The sequence below is a fragment of the Anolis carolinensis genome, chromosome 5 (genome assembly GCF_035594765.1).
Source record: "Anolis carolinensis isolate JA03-04 chromosome 5, rAnoCar3.1.pri, whole genome shotgun sequence".
NCBI classification, from domain to species: Eukaryota; Metazoa; Chordata; class Lepidosauria; order Squamata; family Dactyloidae; genus Anolis; species Anolis carolinensis.
The window spans coordinates 13,387,681-13,407,924 of NC_085845.1; the positions used below are offsets into that span (position 1 = coordinate 13,387,681).

General features: G+C 39.7%; 1 protein-coding gene across 2 annotated transcripts in view; it reads right to left on the minus strand.

The window, feature by feature from the left end:
• Window positions 1-18,542, minus strand: part of ccni (cyclin I) — a 59,939-nt gene extending 41,397 nt beyond the window's left edge. For both annotated transcript variants that reach the window (XM_062981334.1, XM_062981336.1), the window contains exon 1: window positions 17,979-18,542. The gene's annotated coding sequence lies outside the window, so the exon portion shown is untranslated. The remainder of the gene's footprint in view (window positions 1-17,978) is intronic.
• Window positions 18,543-20,244: the final 1,702 nt, after the last annotated feature.

Below are 20,244 nucleotides of genomic sequence, written 5' to 3' on the forward strand. Positions count from 1 at the left end.
AAAAAAAGATCCCACCCATCACAGGTTGAAGGCAAGAATAAGGTTGTGCCTTCAAGCCCTCCACCTGCAAATTAAGTTTGGAAAAGTAACTCTTTAGATTAGAACTCCCAAAATCCCAGATCCAGAATGCAAAAAGTTATTTGTACACACACTCTGATTTTAATCACATATAAGCATGGAAAAAAATCAACAAAAGAAATCAACAAAAGAAGAACACTTCAACTATATTAAGCATTTTTATCTGATTGATATGCCCTGCTTACCCCTTCCTCCTAATATGTGGCCCGCATATTTACAAGTTGCAAAAGGAAGCAACAGGGGTATTTGTTCTTATGTAATATTTGCTAACCATCTCCTATTGCGTTATTGGCAGGGTGGGGAGTTTGATGTCACTTCATCCCATTGCATTCTGGCACCTTGGAGCTCACACATATGCCAACCTAAATCTGGCTCTTCTTTTGGGTTGGTGCTAACTCAGTCTCCAATTACACCATCTAACACAATTTTTGTTCCTGAGTTATAAATGTCATTTCCTAATTGGTTCTATCATAAAAATATGGACAAAGTTTATCAAACTGCAAAAAACTTTGTTTTTGCGGGACATCCTGCAGCACATTTTGCTATAGTTTTTCAATGAATATCTCAAAAGAGTCTCAACCAATTCAACTAAGTTTGTAGCAGCCACAAAAACAAAGTTTCTGGAGTATAACAACTACTTTCAAAGTAAATACTGCAGAATTAAACAGCAAATAACACTTTCAAATCAGGAACATACTTTTTTTTTTAAAAAAAATGTGTTATACAGAGTAATAGAGAGCAGACACTGAATCCTGGTAGAAATAAAGAACTGAAAGAGAAAGAAGAGAAACTTGCAAAATAGGTAGGACAGACTTTAGGATATTGGAATATTTGTTTATACTTGGAGATGGGATCCAAGTCTAAACACAAAGTTTTCACGGAAATATTTGAGGTGTTCTATCCTTACAAAGGTCCTGTAAGTTAAAACATACTGAGAAATAGTTGTGTTTGTTGTGTGCTTTCAAGTCCTATCTGGCTTATGATGACCATAAAGTGAACCAACCTATCACAGGGTTTTCTTGGCAAGGTTTATTCACAGACGGCATTCGCCTTTCTCTGAGGCTGAGAGAATGTGACTTGCCCAAGGCCACCCATTGGGTCTGCATGGCTAAACAGGGACTTGAACCCTGGCATGTAGATCCAATGCTTGAACTAATACATCACACCAGCTTCTGTCCTAAATTTCACTTGTAATTTCATTTGTAATTTCATAGATAAACAAATATTTCGAGCTTTGAGCACCCACATTCAAATCCAAGGCTCTTAGGTATAAGTAGCTTGGTGCTCACTAGAAGTTTTTGGTTATAACAAGTGGTGTTAAACTGTATTAGTTCTACAGTGTACATGTATCTTTGGGCATGATCCTCAGCAAGCAGTTTTAATCCATTTGTGGCCTGAGTCTAGACAGTCAATGGGAGAGAACCTCACCAATCTGCAAAAATCCAATTTTCCATAGCACTGGGCCATGGCAGTTAAAGTGGTGCCGAAATGCATTTAGTTCTATAGCGTAGAACCAGGCTTACCATAAACATATGGTATCTGCTTTTCTCTGCCAGCCTGTGGCCACCAAAAAGCCATACTTAAGGAAAACAACTGTCATTTTGCCACTTGGAATCCAAAAATTCAGCCCCTGTCCTAATAATATGTCATCTAGGTTCACAGAATAGGAAGCAATAATTTAGACTGGCATGTAAAATGAAGGCTCTTCCTATTTGTTCAGATGACTCATGCAGTGGCAATGCTCTAAAGAACACCTCTCAAATATTTTGGCAACATCTCACAAATGACAAACATGTTTACTCCATCTCATCAGAGGTCCACAAAGTCCCAGCCAGAAAACCCAAAATCTAGAGTCCCCCTGCCACACTTCTCAAGGTGGGACTTTTATAAGATACCAGCCAAAGACTTTCCCTTAATTTGCCAAGAAACCCAAAATAATGAGTAAGGATGGAATATAAATTAACATTAACTGTGTTGTTGAAGGCTTTCATGGCCAGGATCACTGGGTTGCTGTGAGTTTTCCAAGCTGTTTGGCCATGTTCCAGAATCATGCTCTCCTGATGTTTCGCCCAGGCATCCTCAGAGGCTGTGAGGCCTGTTGGAACCTAGGCAAATGGGGTTTATATATCTGTGGTGGGAGGAAGAACTCTTGTCTGTTTGAGGCAAGTGCAAATGTTGCAATTGATCACCTTGATTAGCATTTAATGGCCTTGCAGCTTCAAAGCCTGACTGCTTCCTGCATGGGGGAATCCTTTGTAGGAAGGTGTTAGCTGGCCCTGATTGTTTCATGTATGAAATTCCCCTGTTTTCAGAGTGTTGTTCTTTATTGACTGTCCTTATTTCAGAGCTTTTTAAATACTGGTAGCCAGATTTTGTACATTTTCATGGTCTCCTCTTTTCTGTTCAATCCACCCTCTAGTGGATTTCAATGGCTTCTTTGTGTAGTCTGACATGGCGGTTGTTAAAGTGGTCCAGCATTTCAGTGTTCTCACATAATATACTGTGTCCAGGTTGGTTCATCAAATGCTCTGCTATGACTGACTTCTCTGGTTGAATTAGTCTGCAGTGCCTTTCATGTTCCTTGATTCGTGTTTGGGCAATGCTGCTGCGTTTGGTGGTCCCTATGTAGACTTGTCCACAGCTGCATGGTATATGGTAGACTCCTGCAGAGGTTCTTTGCTGAACGTAACATCTGTTGGATTTTCTTAGTGGGTCTGTAGATAGTTTCTAGGTTGTATTTCTTCATCAGCTTCCCTATGCAATCAGTGGTTCCCCGATGTAGGGTAAGAACACTTTTCTTCTGGGTGGATCTTTGTCTTTACTCTCATGGCTTTTTCTTGGCCTTGCAACTCTTCTGATGTCTGTGGTGGAGAATCCATTTGCAAGTGGACAATTTCTTTCACCCTGGACATTCCACAGATATATAAACCCCACCTGCCTCGTTTCCAACAGACCTTGCAACCTCTGAGGATGCCTGCCATAGATGTGGCCGAAACGTCAGGAGAGAATGCTTCCGGAACATGGCCATACAGCCCAGAAAACTCACAGCAATCTAACATAAACTGATTGTTTTAAAAACATATTTTGTACTTTATTATTCAAAGAACTATTCATAAATGGGTTCCTGCCAACGGGCGAAAATCACAAGTTCCAGATTCTTTTTTCCTTTCTTTTCCAGATTTAAAAATAAATGTCCCTCTCTAAAATTGCACATGACGACACCTCATCTTTCAAATCACAAGCTGCTTTGAGTTCCGGTTCTGGAAGAAAGGTGGGATATAAATAAATATAAAAAACATGGTCATGTGACAATGTGCAAAAATGTATATATTAAAAATAAGCAAATCTAAAAATATGAAACATGTATATTTCTGGGAATAGGAAGGGGAATATTGAGCCGTAGGCAAAACTGGAGCTAAGGAAAATGCTCTGGCCTCATATCCAACCATGGAGACTGTGCAATTATATATCTGAGATCCTGATAATAAACTCTGTGTGTCTGAAAAAGTAAACTATAATCCACAGAAGACTGGGCTGAAAATAAACCTATTAGGGTGCATCTACACTGTAAAATTAATGCAGTTTGGCACCACTTTAACTGTCATGGCTCACTGCTATGGAATTATGGAAGCCATTAAACAGGACAATCTAATGGAGCTCAAGGAATGGATGGGTTTTATAAATTGTTTTCCAACATACTGTATGTAAAAAGGAAGCAGGCATTTTCCAGACACACGATATTTTCAACTTTGGCCACAAACTTTGTCAATGTGAAACTGGTTCAGAGTTGAAAACCAAATTTGGCAGCAATCAAAAGGGAACACAGATGCAAACTTTTTCTGGTGACAGATGCCCCTCTCTCAATAGACAAGAAAGGTTTTACTTCTCTTTTTCCAAAAATATGAATAATCGTTTGCTACCCTTGGGTTTGCTACTTGCCTTAAGAGGGCCCAGCTAGAAGATATTTGGCCAAACACTGTTATGATGGTTAAAGCAAATACTTTAAATGTATAGCAGTTCTCCTGTGCACTAAGGATGTGCAAGAATTTCATTTGGTTCTACATACATACATGTTTGTGTGTGTATATATACATACATATATATACATACACAAACTTTAATGCTGATGGAAATGACGGAGAAAGCAAAATAGGCTAATCTACTCCCTCTGGGAAGAGTCTTTCAATTTGAAAAGTTACTTTTAAGAGTATTTTTTCATTACTGATTGCAATGTTCAACCAGCAATCTGTTGCCATTACTTCCTACAATGGTGAAAATAAAATAATTAGTTATATTCCTTGTCAAGCTCCAAACTTGTTGACTATTTTTTGTTACTTTCTTAAGGAAAACAGAACGTTAAGAAAATGCCACCAAATATTAAAAAGCCAATAAAATGCCCTTTAAAATTAACTTTTGGGGATCTTACTTCACTTGACTTGGAATGCATGTACACTGCAGAATTAGTGCAGTCTGATGCCATTTCAAGTGTCATAGCTCAGTGTTATGGAGGCCTGGGAACTGTATCAAGCCTTCTCCACCAAAGCATGGTGGTCCCTCATCAAACTCCAAATCCCAGGATTTCATAGCATTGAGCCATGACAATTAAAGTGGTGTCAAACTGCATCCAGTATAGATATAGAGCCAGCCTTAGAAACTGGTCAGGCTGTACACGAAACCACTCAGAAACCCCTACCAAAAGACCATCTGAAATATGAACATTATTTTTCTTGTGGACTTGATAAATAACACAATTAGTTCTCCAAATACACTGCACAATTATAATTTTATTCTTCTCCTCCAGGACCGAGGACTGAAGTGCCATGATATCACCTCTGTGCACTGGCCATGCTTTTAAAGCTATGTTGTAGAATTTGATATATTAATTTGTTGTGATAGTTATGTATTTTATATTGTTGTATTTTATATCGTTGTATTTTATTATATGTTGTTGGGCTTGGTCCCCATGTGAGCCGCCCCAAGTCCCCTCAGGGAGATGGGGTGGGATACAAAAATGTTGTTGTTGTTATTATTGTTGTTTAATTCCATACAGACAGCACCTTGTTTATAAGGATACTTAACAAAATCCCATCATTGGGACTGTGAGTTACACAGGGTCTTGCATTGCGGGTCTTGTAATGTAGTACATTTCTTAATCATTCTTTTCACAGAAGATAGAGATTGTATTCCTGGCCAATATCAGAGCTAAAGGACAGACTTTGTCCCCGTCGGTGTCCTCTGATACTGGAAATTAAAACTGCACCTGGCAGCATGAGCCCATCTTGTGCTTCGCAGCCACACTAATGACCAAGCACTACAAGATTTGGCATGTAACAGTAGAAACATGCTTATTTGTGCACACACTGCATTAAATTGTAACATGGCCCATCAAGAATGGGCATCTTGGTAAATTATCAATTTGAGAGGGAGTAAATTAAACAGCTCAGAATAAAATGGTAAGGGGTGTTCACACAAAAAATGGATATAGCTTGACAGCCACCAACACATGCTTTACAAACAAAAATCCCAAACATGCCCAGTTCTAAGAAGCAGGAAACAATTACACTATGCCAGGATATTTTTACTTGGGAAGTTTATAGTAAAACAGAGTACTGGTAGATGACAACCCAATGGAGCAACTCAATATTAAGCAACTTCTTGACTATGATCAGTTATGAGCCCCAAGAACATTCTTTCTGTGAAGACTGTTCCTCGCAGGGGGTGGTTGTCTCCGTCACACCTTGCTTATTAGGTCCTGAGGTCATCTAGTTGCTCAGCTGAGATGAAAGGAAGATAACTAGGTTTTCAGTCTTATGCAGCTTGGCATTCCCAGCAACTAGTGCATTCGTTGGGAGCACTAAAGAACCAAGAAACTTGGTAATGGTGCACCAAGTCTGGCCAGAGACATTTTGCTGCCTGGGGCAAAAAAAAATAAGATAGAAACCAAGCCTTATGAGGAATGCCTTAGGTAGATGGGTACATTTAGCTTGGAGAAATGAAGGCTGAAAGGGGACATGAGATCCATGTTTAAATATTTGAAAGGATGTCACATTGAAGAGGTGGCAAGCTTGTTTTTTTCTTCTCTGGAGACTAGGACACAAAGGAGCAATGCAGTCAAATTGCAGGAATAAAAGATTCATATAAACATTAGGAAGAATTTTCTGATAGTAAGAGCTATTTGGCAGTGGAATAGGATGCCTTGGAGTGGGGCGGAATCTCCTTCTCTGGAGGTTTTTAAGTAGAGGCTGGATGGCCACCTGTCAAGAATGCTTTGGTTGTGTGTTGTCGAAGGCTTTCGTGGCCGGGATCACAGGGTTGTTGTATGTTTTCCGGGCTGTATGGCCATGTTCTAGAAGTATTCTCTCCTGACGTTTCGCCCACATCTATGGCAGGCAACCTCTGAGGATTCCTGCCATAGATTTGGGCGAAACGTCAGGAGAGAATACTTCTAGAACATGGCCATACAGCCCGGAAAGCATACAACAACGCTTTGATTGTGTGTTCCTGCATAGTACAAGGTTGGACTGGATGGCCTTTATGGTCTCTTTCAATGTTATAATTCTAGTGCATATACAAAAGTAAGTGGATTGGCATACAGCATTGAACATAAAATTGGAAGAGATCACAAGAGCCATCCAGTTAAAGCCCATTCTGCCAGGCAGGAATACACAAAGAACTCCCAACAAACAACCAGCCAGCCTCCCAAAATCCCTCTTAACAGCTGAAGATGGCAGGTAAGCTTAAATAAGATAGCTTGCAAGCAGATCTCTCATCTAAAGCCTTTCTCTTCACTCCAACATTTCCTGGATTGCTAGGGCTGGCACTACTATGCATTGCAAATGTACTTTGGACCCCTCTTCCCAGGGAGCAGAGCAGTGTTGCTGGCTTTGCTGCAATTAAGGAGTTTACAAGAGAAGTACAACTCCATCCACCCTGCAATTCCAAGAGGCATCCTGAAAGCAATTTCAGAACGCTGCAGGGAGAATATTTGTTGCCAAACAAACATGGAAGAAAAAATTCTACTGAACAGAGGAACTTCCCTCAATAAGTGGCAGTGGAAACCCAGGTCACCTGATACTTGGAGAATGTTTTAACTCCAAACATGCTAAGTAAAAGAATTTGCAAAGAAATGGGTTCATCTTTTTTGCACGCTAGAGGCAAATAGGGAGTGGGGAACCTGATAGACCAGGTATGGGCAAACTTCTGTCCTCCAGATGTTTTGGACTTCAACTCCAACAATTCCTAACTGAATTGTTGGAGTTGGAGTTCAAAACATCTGGAGGACAGAAGTTTGCCCATGCTTGGGATAGATACTCTGCCAAACACCATACACCTCCTCTTTTGGGTACATGTTAATGTACAGAAACAATTTGAATTCTTTGAATTCTTTGTTTCATATTCTATTAAGGCAGGGTTGTCAAGCTCATTTTCATGGAGGGCCACATCAGCCTTACGTTTGCCTTCAAAAGGCCATTGAATCCATGGATGGAGAAGGCCAACAAAGAGGGCCAACTATTATGTTTTTACATTGTGATGGATGTTTGGCTCCCCAGATGTTATTGAATAACAACTCCCATCACTTTTGATTATCCTCCATGGAGACTGGAGATAATGTGAATTGCAACCCAAGAGCACTTGTGGCTCCGAGGTCGAGGACAGGTTAAAGGAAAATTTTAAAGTCAGACATTATAACTACAAACATATGTGCATTCAAACCTCACTATCCTGACTAACAGAACAAACTGCAGCCTTCCAGATGTTACTGTATCACAACTCCCATCAGATCTAGGGATTTAGCACAGCAGGTTAATCACCAAGCTGCAATAAATCTTGCCAACCGGAAGGTTGAGAGTTCGAAACCTGAATCAGGGTGAGCTCCTGACCTTTACCTCAGCTTCTGCCTACCTAACAGTTCGAAAACAAATGAGAGTAGATCAATAGGAACCGCATTAAAGTGGGGAGGTATTTAGGCTTGGCGTTTCAATCAGACAAAGGAGAAAGTTTACCAACAAAAAAAGATCTTCGGCAAGGGAGATGAAGCAATAGCAGCCCCCGGCGGCCGGAACCAAGCACAACCTCTAAAGATGCCGAAGGATGGGAAAGCCTATAAATACCTCAAATCTGTTGTCTGTCTTGTCATTGTTACAATCGGCATTGGATGTTTGCCGTATATGTGTTCTGTGATCTGCCTTGAGTCCCCTTCGGGATGAGATGGGTGAAATATAAATACTCTAAATAAATAAATAATAGTCATGATGAGGAACACAGGAGTTGTAGTCCAGCATCTGGAGGGCCACGTAAAAGGAGACTGAAGGCCGGATCCAGCCCGCAGGCTTTGAGTTTGACACATGTGTATTAAGGTATTGGCTGAGATTACAGAATGGAAGGAAATGGCTGAGACGTGACAGCGCATCTGACCATAAAAATGAAAATTGCCTTCCTGTTTCTCTCTCTCTGCACCCAACACTTCTTCCCTAATTCCAAAGTTCAAATGGGGAGAAAATGGGTCATTTCAACAGACTTGTAAATAACACTGGCCTAGATAAAGTGTTTTCAAGTAATCGCAGATTTCAACAGAGAAAAGGAGGGTTTCATTTAGAATACAAACTCTGTGGTTTGGAGAGTAGAGAAATATTTTCCAAGGCTTTCAAATAAAAGCATTATGGGCTTTAATCAATCCATCAGCATTTTGCAACTATTTGGTTTTTTTGTCACCAACTGACATTGCCTTACAGCAATAAAACAATAAGAAAATAAGATTATAAACAAAACATCCTAAAACACCCCACCCTATCTGGATATTTCTTCTCCTCCACTCTGCCCACCACTATAAACGTAAATGAATACACCAGGGCATTTACACAATGCAGGCACCTTTGGTAATGAAAGCACTGCCTCTTTTTAGCAAATCAGGGCTGGTTTCTTTTACCTCCTCTAACCCCTCTAAAAAAAACCACAGAAAACCTGGAATTTATTTTTGTTCTCAATCTTTGCCCAGTTTTCAACTGTTTTTAGAATGGCGTGGGTGCACAGACGGGCAGCTTCAAATCCCATACTTTTTTGAGCTCTCCAGTCCTAGTTAAAAACAAGAGCGAAGCCTGAGAAAGAAAGACAAATTCAATTAAGTTCTCACACACTGCAAATGGGTGGAACTCAAAATGTAAAATATGTGAGTTTATGACACTTAATTGTCAATAGCTAAAACTTAGGAGAGTCAAAAACGTATCAAACAGGAATGAGAAATGACCACATGTTGTTATCTGGAAAGCAGGAAATCACCCACATATACTTCTTGTTGTTGGGTGCCTTGGAGTCATTTTTAATTTATGACAACGCTTACAGAAGGTTATCATAGGGTTTTCTTGACAAGACTTAATCAGAGGGAGTTTGCCATTGCCTTCCTCTGAGGCTGAGAGAATGTGACCTATCCAAGGACACCAGTAAGAGTTTATGTCCAAGTCATCTTATTGAACCCTGATCTCCTGAGTCATAGTCTAACAGTCAAACTATCAAACCACATTGGCTGGAGGCTAAGGTTAGATATACACTGCCAAATAATCCAGAATGCAGATTAACCGCTTTGAACTGGATTATATGAGTCTACACTGCCATATAATCCACTTCAATGCAGTTAACATGTGTTTAGAAACTGGATTGTATGGCAGTGTAGATGAGGCCTTAGTCCATCTTTCAGGCATTGCAAGCTAAATAACAACAACAACAACAACAACAACAACAACAACAACAACAACAAACAAACAAACAACTTCTTTATATACTGTTCTATATATGGAATGTTTGCTTTAAAACTGCATTTATTCTGATTTTATTTTGCCCTCACTTGTGTCCTTCAAAATAGCAGTTGAGATGATTAAAAATAAAAGTCACGTGAAAGAAAGGTAAAACAGGATTAAAGCACAATTAAAATCCAATCAAGGGTAAGGAACAGCTTCCTTTAATTAAAACACAGCTAGACATCAACAGCCTGTCTAAGCAAAAAAGGACTTTGCCTGTTGTTTTCAATCCTAACGCAGCTCTCGGCCTCTGCTATTGATTCCTCGTGTCTTATTCTTTAACTCTTTTTTAACATGATTATCACCTTGTCATTTAATAAAGTAACACACCATATTTTGTCAGCAATGACTCAACAATGAATATGTTTTCCAAAACATAGTCCAATTTAAACCCTTTGATAATATTTCCAAGTTTTGTGACAATTTTTCTGACAGGTCATTCTAGAGATGTGATGGCTTGGAAAAAAATAATTTTTTTCATATTTTTGTGAAATAAAAATGGAACTTTTGAGGAAAAAGGGGGGGAAATCTAATGAAATATTTTCTCTTTGGAAATGAGTGAAAACTGGCATTCTGCTGAGAAATCATGGCTAACCAGTCTTATTTCAAATTTTTAGTTTGTACCTAAATAAGTATCCTCAAGGTGTTCAAGCTCTTTATTAACCCCAGGCATTAATCAATCAAGGCCAGCTAACACTACCCAACAAAGGATTCCTCCAGGCAGGATGCAACCAGGCTTTGAAGCTGCAAGGCCATTCAATGCTAATCAAGGTGGCCAATTGCAACATTCACACTTACCTCAAACAGACAAAAGTTCTCCCCCCCCCCACCCCGGACCTTCCACAGATATATAAGCCCCACTTGCCTAGTTTCCAACAGACCTCACAACCTCCTGCTATAGTTGTGGGTGAAACGTCAGGAGAGAATGCTTCTGTTACATGGCCATACAGCCCGGAAAATTCACAGAAACCCAGTGATTCCAGCCATTAAATCCTTCAACAACACTCTTTGGATTCCTTCTCTTCCAGCTCCACCCTGCATTTTCTATAAAACTGTTGGGGGAACACACATCCAAGAAAAGATTACATCTGAATGGAAATATCCCAGACATCTGGTCACCCAGGCTTAGAAATCTGATGCTGGTGAATACTTTTAAAATCCTTATTCAAAACCTTATGGCAAATTAGAAAATAAATAACAGTCCTTTAGGAACAACCTTAAATCTGACCATTGCTGACCAAGACAATAAAACTTAAAATTCACTTTTTAAATCTTCACTTTTTAAAAGAAAATCCCTCTGGATAGCAATTAACATTCTAAAACTGCTTATGAGCTATGTTTCAGCCAGTCACAAGCTGGAAAAAAACACCAAAAGCAAAAGCCCTGCAGGGATATGTTTTCCACCCAAAACTAAACAAAAGTGCTATAGTCAGCCAGATCCTGAAGATCGCAAATATAAAAACAACATCTTCAATAGGAAAGAACTGAAAAACATTTTAAAAATTGAAGAAAATTCAGAAGTCCTGTATAATATTAACCATGGACTCATGTGTTCAAAACACAATCAAGCTCTTCTGCTTATACTATGGATTGCACATCATTATGCTAAACCAATGTAGAAAGTATTTTTAGGTTCCACAGCTAAAGAATACCACACACACCGTTTCCAACAGGTTTTTGAAGATGCATTCACAGGCAGAAGTAATTCTTTCATATAAGGAATTAACACGGTGATGTACCAGGAAGGGACACCTGGTACGGCCCATAGGTCCAATCTGGACTCCAGAACATTGTTATCAGGTTTGTTATGTGGTTCATTGCCATCAAATATAAGTACTTCTGCCTATTCCATTGCTATAACCCAAAAATAAATACTCATAGTTTCTGTGCAAAATTGTATTTGAAAACCTACCACTCATTTGATACTACCACTCTTGAACGACTGTTGTCATCAGAGAAAACCTTGAGTCTGAATTCATCGACACTAATAGCACATTTCTAATGTTCTCAAAGACACAAATGTATAATATACAGTTAATTTATTAAATAGAGGAACTTTGCTATGGAAATTCTCAAAGACCAAGAGTGGGTGGCTTGCCCAAGGTCACCCAGTAAGTTTCCACGGCCAAAAGGAAACAAACCCTACTAAGTCCTATTGGATTTAGTCCAAATAAATGTGCTAAAGGCACCAGATTTCTGCTGATCTTGGAGGCTAAAAAGGGTCAGCCCTGGTTAGTACTTGGATGGCAGATTGCCAGCAAATACAGGTTGAACATCCCTAATCTAGAATTATGAACTTCAAAATCTTCCAAAATCTGGAATTGTCCACATGGGTTACTGGGAGGGTGACATATTTGCTTTCTTGTGGTTCAATGTACACAAACTTTGCTTCATGCACAGAAGTATTTTAAAATATTGGGTTCCTGTGAGTTTTCCAGGCTGCATGGTCATGTTCCAGAAGCATTCTCACCTGACGTTTCGCCCACATCTATGGAAGGCATCCTCAGAGGTGCCTAACATAGATGTGGGCAAAACATCAAAAGAAAATGCTTCTGGAACATGGCCATATAGCCCAGAAAACTCACAGCAACCCAGTGATTCCAACCATGAAAGCCTTTGACAATACATTTTAAAATATTGTTCAAAATTACAATTATTATTATTATTACCACCCCACTTTTTCTCTCTAAAATGAGACTCAAAGTGGCTATATGTATATGTATTTAGGCTATATGTATATTAATGCACAGGTATAGAAAAAACTTTCCAAAACCCATAAAAATCTGAAATACTTGGGAGGTGTTTTGGATTTTTCTGGGTTTTGGAAAATCTGTTTTCCATTTTAGATATGGGATACTCAGTCTGTACAAGGCACTAAAAATTATATTTCAGAAAAAGTAACTGGCAAAAGTCCTGAATATACTTTGTCGATGGAAAATCTCACTTTCAACAGGACCTTAACAAATAACATTATTTGACCCATAAGTCGATGCTTGATTTTGCACCAACTCACCTCTACTTTACAGGGATTTGTAATATGGATCTAACTGGCAGAAGCTAGTGTTACAGCAACAAGCAAGCTAATGTACAAGCAAATAATATCCACAAAGAGCAGTAACTATTACTAAAAGCCAAATCAAAATAATTTTACAGTACTAAAAGTTTAGTGTTTATGTTGTTGTTTTTTAAAGTGGAAAAAAATTACCAACAGAAGAGTCTCTTCATTAAACGTTTTCATACATTACTTAAATACAAATAAATAAAAACTGACAAATGTGTGTGCCATGCTAAATAAAGCTTAAAATTGTATCAAGGAAAGTTGGATCCAGTGCAATCATTTTACTTCTGTGAAGTGAATGCATCTACAAAGCTTCTAGTGCAGTGGTTCTCAACCTGTGGGTCCCCAGATGTTCTGGCCTTCAACTCCCAGAAATCCTAACAGCTGGTAAACTGGCTGGGATTTTGGATAGTTGTAGGCCAAAACACGTGGGGAACCACAGGTTGAGAACAAGTGTTCTAGTGGAATGTGTATATGCACATGTATGTATGTTTATGTGTGTGTATATATGGGGAAGGATTGACCATAGTCACACTGAGATACCCAGAGATTCCTAGAGATAAAATATTAAACACATCTGCAAAAGTGAAAGGCCAACTGTAATTGAGCAGTAGGAGAATACTCTAAAACTAGCCCAATATTTTCAAAGATATTGCCATGGGGCTAGAAACATGGCATGCATTATTTTTAAAAGAAAGGTAAAATCCATGTACAGTAGAGTCTCGCTTATCCAACGTAAACGGGCCAGCAGAACATTGGATAAGCGAATATGTTGGATAATAAGGAGAGATTAAGAAAAAGCCTATTAAACATGAAATTAGGTTATGATTTTACAAATTAAGCACCAAAACATTATGTTATACAACAAATTTGACAGAAAAAGTAGTTCAATACACAGTAATGCTATGTAGTAATTACTGTATTTACAAATTTAGCACCAAAATATCATGATGTATTGAAAACATTGACTACAAATATGTGTTGGATAATCCAGAATGTTTGATAAGTGAGTGTTGGATAAGTGAGACTCTACTGTACCACAGTATCACCTCCTGTGCTTTTTAAAACATTCTGAATGCAAATTTAAATCTCTGTGACATATTTTCTGCAAGTGTTTCCCAAGCGGCCAAACCTTGTGGTGAAGATCTAATTCTGATGAAGCACCACAATGTGGTGGGAACTGATGGGCCACTGTTAAAAGCTGCAGGCACCTCCTAGCAAGCAGGAGGAGTTCACTTTTTACCCCACTAAGCCCTGTCCGTGCACATAACAAAAGTAGCAATGAATAACAAAAATGGTAATAAATAACCATCGATTTAAGCCACTGGTCTGGCCACTCAAGGCTTTCTTTTTCAATTAATATTTGCTTGTCCTGCGTGGTTGCAATACACCAACAAAAGTGGATCTCTAATCCTATTGGCATGGAGACTCAGTCTGAAGGGAGTCACTCCCAGGCCCTGCCCCGCAACACACCCCTTTCTGACAACATCCGATTGATACAAAAGCCTTCTGCAACCACACTGTCCCAAGTTGCCGCACTGATACCTTACTGCAATGTTATTAAAACCAGATCTTCCAAGCGTAAAAGAACATGAGCAAGCCTTTAAAACTATGAAAATTTATTTGGAAAGATTATGTTATCTTCTACAAATACTGTGTTGTTGTCCATGAGGCAGATTGCAAAGGCCATCATGCTGCAGCAATGCCTTTATTAGGCCAAACAGAAAGAAATGATGTCAGCTCGTACAGATAATGTAGTGCCTTTTGCACTGTTGCAATAAACTTTTTTTTTTCTCCAAGGAATGCAGAAAGATTTTTTGGGGGGTGGGAGAGCAGGGGCCACGGGACAGTTTACTGTAGCCATCAATCGATGCCAGGGCACATGCGGCAGCTGGCCTTGACAGAACCCAAACAACATTTCATAGGCGAGCAAGAGATGTTGGAAAGCCCTCCGTCAGCTACTATGACGTAACCAACAGACAAAAGCAGCGGGCTGCTGTTCGTAAACAAACGGCAAGCTGAAACAGAAACTAGACACACACATACACAAAAACCCAAGATCAGGTGGTGTTCAAAAACAATCATCTGCCCGGATAACACAACTAGAATAATTTAATTGTTCTTCTGCAGCAAAAGCCATGGAGATTTCAAAAATGCAAATACAAAGGAAGCAGGGCCCTCCATAATGGATTCTATGCAGAACTGATATTTGCTGTTTCCAGAGAGCGTTAAGCACTACCGTACTAAACATGATCCAAATGGTATATGGGGGGAGGGGGATAAATCATAGCCCACAAAGGCAGGCCTGATCCTATTCTCATATTCTAGCTGAAAGCAAAACCTATGGAGCTCAATAAGGTTCTCTCTCATGTAGAAATACATACAAATGCATTTTAAAAATATTAACGGATTTTTTTCATAGTTTTATACATGTAAACCAAAATCATAATACATACACTGTGCATTTGAAAATTTTGCACCATACTGCACTCAAATTGCACACAAGGTTTATATGTAGCAATACTGTAGCAATACAAAATGGTATGCTAAAAAGGCAAACCATGCATTATGTAAATAACAACAACAACAACATGGGTTGTCTATTAGCACCATCTCCATCTTAAAGGGCACCCCAAATAAATTATTTGATAGCACAGGTTGGAACTACATTTGTGGATAGGTCCTTGCAGGAAGGAAAAAGGGATAACTGACAAAGGAGGTTAATTCCTGGTTAGAAGAGTCTGTTTTAAAAGAATCTAAACCAAGTGATACGGATTGTCGGTTGCTTAGACCAGTTGTGGCCTACATCACACAAAGAGAGATAGGAAAACTATAGGTCTGAGTGGACAAATTGACAAGCATTAAATATATGCAGACAAGAAAAATATTGACAAGCATTAAATACATGCAGACATGAAAAATCATGATTTGTCCAAAGTGCCAGGAATAACAATTTTTTGCAAAGTCTGCCTTGAATTCCACTGCATGTCAAATTCTCACTTGCAGTAAACCTGGCCTGTAACAATGACAGAGGGGGAGAAATCATCTGAGTAGAGGCATGATCATTTTATTTTTCTTTGAAATGAGGTATCTACCGGTCAGATTATAGAATACAAATAAGAATACAACAGAAACAAAAGCAATATAAACATGCAAAAAATACTCCCCGTTGGAAAAGAAGGCCCTACATTGAAAAACACTTTAAAAATATGTACAGTATTTATATACACACGGTGTCCCCAACCAACGCACACCCACTTGCACAGCTAAGAGTAGTTATGGCGACCATTTGAAAACTAAGTACTGTACACTGAAAAACAAACAGCCATAACAATGATCTAATCAGAGATTTCATTTCAATTCCATCACAAATAAGAATTTTATGGAGGGCATTCAAATGCACATCCAATGCACTGCAAACCTTTGCAAGCAGAGTTCCCAATTGCATTTTGAATTCCAGGCCCCTTCCACAGCTGAATAAAACCCCACATCGTCTGCTTTGAACTGGAATATATGGCAGTGTGGACTCAGTTAAAAGCAGATATTGTGGGATTTTCTGCCTGGATATTCTGAGATATAGGGCTGTGTGGAAGGGCCTCCAGTTTTATGGAAGGTCTTCTAATGTGCATCCAATAACACTCATTGCCTTTGCAAGCAGAGTTCCCAATCCCATCTGAAATCCCAGTTTTATGGAGGGGCCTCCAACGCCATCCAGTGCGTTCCTTATCTTTGCAAAAAAAAATCCCTTTTAAATTCCAATTTTATGTAAGGCCTTCCAATCTGCATCCGAGGCACTTTGAAAGTACAGAATTCCCACCTTAAATTGGAATTTTATGGAATGGGTTGCAAGGCGCATGCAGTGCAACCAACCTCCCTTTAAAAGTTTCTCTTGCAATTTCGAGGCACTTTCCTACTACAGTAGAGTCTCACTTATCCAAGGTTCTGGATTATCCAACACATTTTTGTAGTTAATGTTTTCAATACATCGTGATATTTTGGTGCTAAATTCATAAATACAGTAATTACTACATAACATTACTGCATATTGAACTACTATTAGTTGTATAACATGATGTTTTGGTGCTTAATTTGTAAAATCATAACCTAATTTGATGTTTAATAGGTTTTTCCTTAATGCCTCCTTATTATCCAACATATTTGCTTATCCAAGGTTCTGCTGGTCCATTTATGTTGGATAAGTGAGACTCTACTGTATTTGAGGTATCATGAATGGAGAAAGAGGGAGGTTGCAATAACCAAGTGGGAACCAGTTAGGAACTACAGTAGAGTCTAACTTATCCAACATAAAAGGGCCGGCAGAACATTGGATAAGCGAATATGTTGGATAATAAGGAGAGATTAAGAAAAAGCCTATTAAACATCAAAATAGGTTATGATTTTACAAATTAAGCACCAAAACATCATGTTATACAACAAATTTGACAGAAAAAGTAGTTTATTACACATTAATGTTATGTTGTAATTATTGTATTTACGAATTTAACACCAAAATGCATTGAAAACATTGACTACAAAAATGCGTTGGATAAGTGAGACTCTACTGTATTTGGGTATCATGAATGGGGGAAAAGGGGAGGTTGCAATAACCAAGTGGACGTGGGAACCAGTTGGGAACTATTTAGAGAATGTGCTAAGAGATGTAAAGTGGAAAATTTTAAGACTGAGATTGATGTTTCAAATGTAACTCTGTAGTTTGCTGTATAAATTGCATATGCTTTTACGATGTTTTTACGATGTTTTTAAATTGTTGATTTTAGCCGGTTCTTGTAAGCCGCCCCGAGCCCTAGGGGAGTGGCGGCATATAAGTTTGAAAAATAAATAAATACATAAATAAATAAAAATATACAAGGAGGGGGAAGGTGGGAGTGGGATAAAACGATAAAACAACAATAAAAAAATTTAAAAGAGGGGGAGGGGAAGAGTTGCAAAAATATATACACATAATCCAGAATGGGAAAGGATTCAAGGAGGATTTTGGAGACACTCTTGAAAGTCTCCAGATAGATGGATGGCTTTGTGCCTTGACTCACCTCCCCTGCAAAGCTCTCCAAATCCCCGCCGCAACGGGCCAGCATTGGGGGGTCCCTTAAAAGCCCATGGTGGCTTTTTTCCCGGTGGCAAGGCAAGTGAAGCTTTGGCTGGTGGCTCTTCTTTGTTCAGTTGCCGGCTGGGTCCATGTCAGGCGGCGCAGGAGAAGAGGCGGCCGGGGAAGCGGACAAAGCGGCTGCTGTTGCTGCTGTTCCCGGGCCCACAGCGCTCATGTCTCCATGTGGGGGGCTTCTGAGTTGGGGGGCGAGGGGGGAAAGGAGGGCGAAGGGGTCCTGCTAGCCAAAGGGGAGAGTTGGAGGGAGGGAAAGAGGGAGAAGCCGGCCTTCTTTCCCTCTCTCTCAATCTCTCTCTTTGCGTCCCGGGCTGAAACAAAAGCGCCTTGGAGAGGGAAGGGGAGGGAAGGAGGAAAAGAAGGTTCCAATGCAAAAGGGGGGAAAGGAAGAAAAAAAAAGGAGGGAAAGGGGAAAGGGGGAGGAGAAAGGAAAACAAGAGACGGAGGGCGAAGCGGAGAGCCAGCCGCTGGGGTGGGGGAAAGGGAAGAGGCTGGAGGAGGCGCCTCGGCTTTCTCCTCCTCCTCCTCCAAAGGCTTCTGTGCGTAAAAGGAGGCGCAGCAGCCAAGGCGCACGGAAAGAGGTGGGGGCACCTCTGGTTTATGGAGAGTTGGGGATCTTCAAGGGGGGACATGGAGCCCCAAAGCAGGAACAAGAAACCCTAGGGTCTGGGGAGCCCTCCAACCCAAAGACAGCCGTGTGGGTTGCATTTGGAGAGGGGGAAGTAGATGTCTCCTTTGGATACAAATTGAGCACCACTTATCCCAACCTTTGGCGCTCCAGGTATTTTTGGACTTCAACTCCCAACATTTCAGGAGCTTGGACCACCTGTCTAGAGGCTTCTAGGAGTTGAAGTCCCAGACACACCTGGAAGAGAGAGGCAAACACTAGGGATCACACTGCCTTGTCTGAAATGTTTGAAACCAGATTTGTTTTGGGGTGCACTTACCACAGGAGTGATGCTTTGGACTTCAGCCCTCTTTGGCTGGGGGATTATGAATCAGTGGATGCAGTTTGACACCACTTTGACTGTATTGGAAAATAACTGCACCCAGTCTTTGGGCACACATCCTTTTGGAAATACAGTAGAGTATTCTGCAACTACTTTGGGATGTACTGTCCACTTAGCCTAAGTCTCTATTATATCATTGCACACTCTTCCCTGATGGAGAGTTCTAGTATTCTATGCAAGGAAGTAAATGAGATTCATTTTAGGATTCTCTTATGGTGTGGCTGCCACAATTATGAGGTTGGGGCCATTTGTAGTACAATAGAGTCTCACTTATCCAACATAAACAGGCCGGCAGAATGTTGGATAAGCGAATATGTTGAATAATACGGAGGGATTAAGGAAAAGCCTATTAAACATCAAATTAGGTTATGATTTTACAAATTAAGCACCAAAACATCATGTTAAACAACAAATTTGACAGAAAAAGCAGTTCAATACACAGTAATGCTATGTAGTAATTACTGTATTTACGGATTTAGCACCAAAAATATCATGATATATTGAAAACATTGACTACAAAAATGCATTGGATAATCCAGAACGTTGGATAAGCAAATGTTGGATGAGATTCTACTGTAAATGGCAATCATAACCTTGTTGAAAAGGGGGGGGGGGGGGGAATGCCACACAGTAGAGTCTCACTTATCCAGGCTAAACGGGCCAGCAGAACCTTGGATAAGCAAATATCTTGGATAATAAGGAGGGATTAAGAAAAAGCTTATTAAACATCAAATTAGGTTATGATTTTACAAATGAAGCACCAAAACATCATGTTATACAACAAATTTGACAGAAAAAGTAGTTCAATACGCAGTAATGTTATGTTGTAATTACTGTATTTATGAATTTAGCACCAAAATATCACAATATACTGTATTGAAAACATTAACTACAAAAATGCCTTGGATAATCCAGAACCTTGGATAAGCGAGTCTTGGATAAGTGAGACTCTACTGTATCTGTTTGGCAGATGTGAATCTCTATGAACAGGTGGAGACCACCTTTTGAAAACCACTAGTCAAGAAAAGCATGACCTTGTTAGAAGTCAACCCTTTGAACAAGTGATATTTATGTAATGGCACACAGGTAACTCAACTGTTAAACTGAAGAACCATGTCTTTGAACTGCCAAGGACAAAGACATGCCACAACAAAAATATATTTGGCTAGGAGAGAGTGGTTGTTT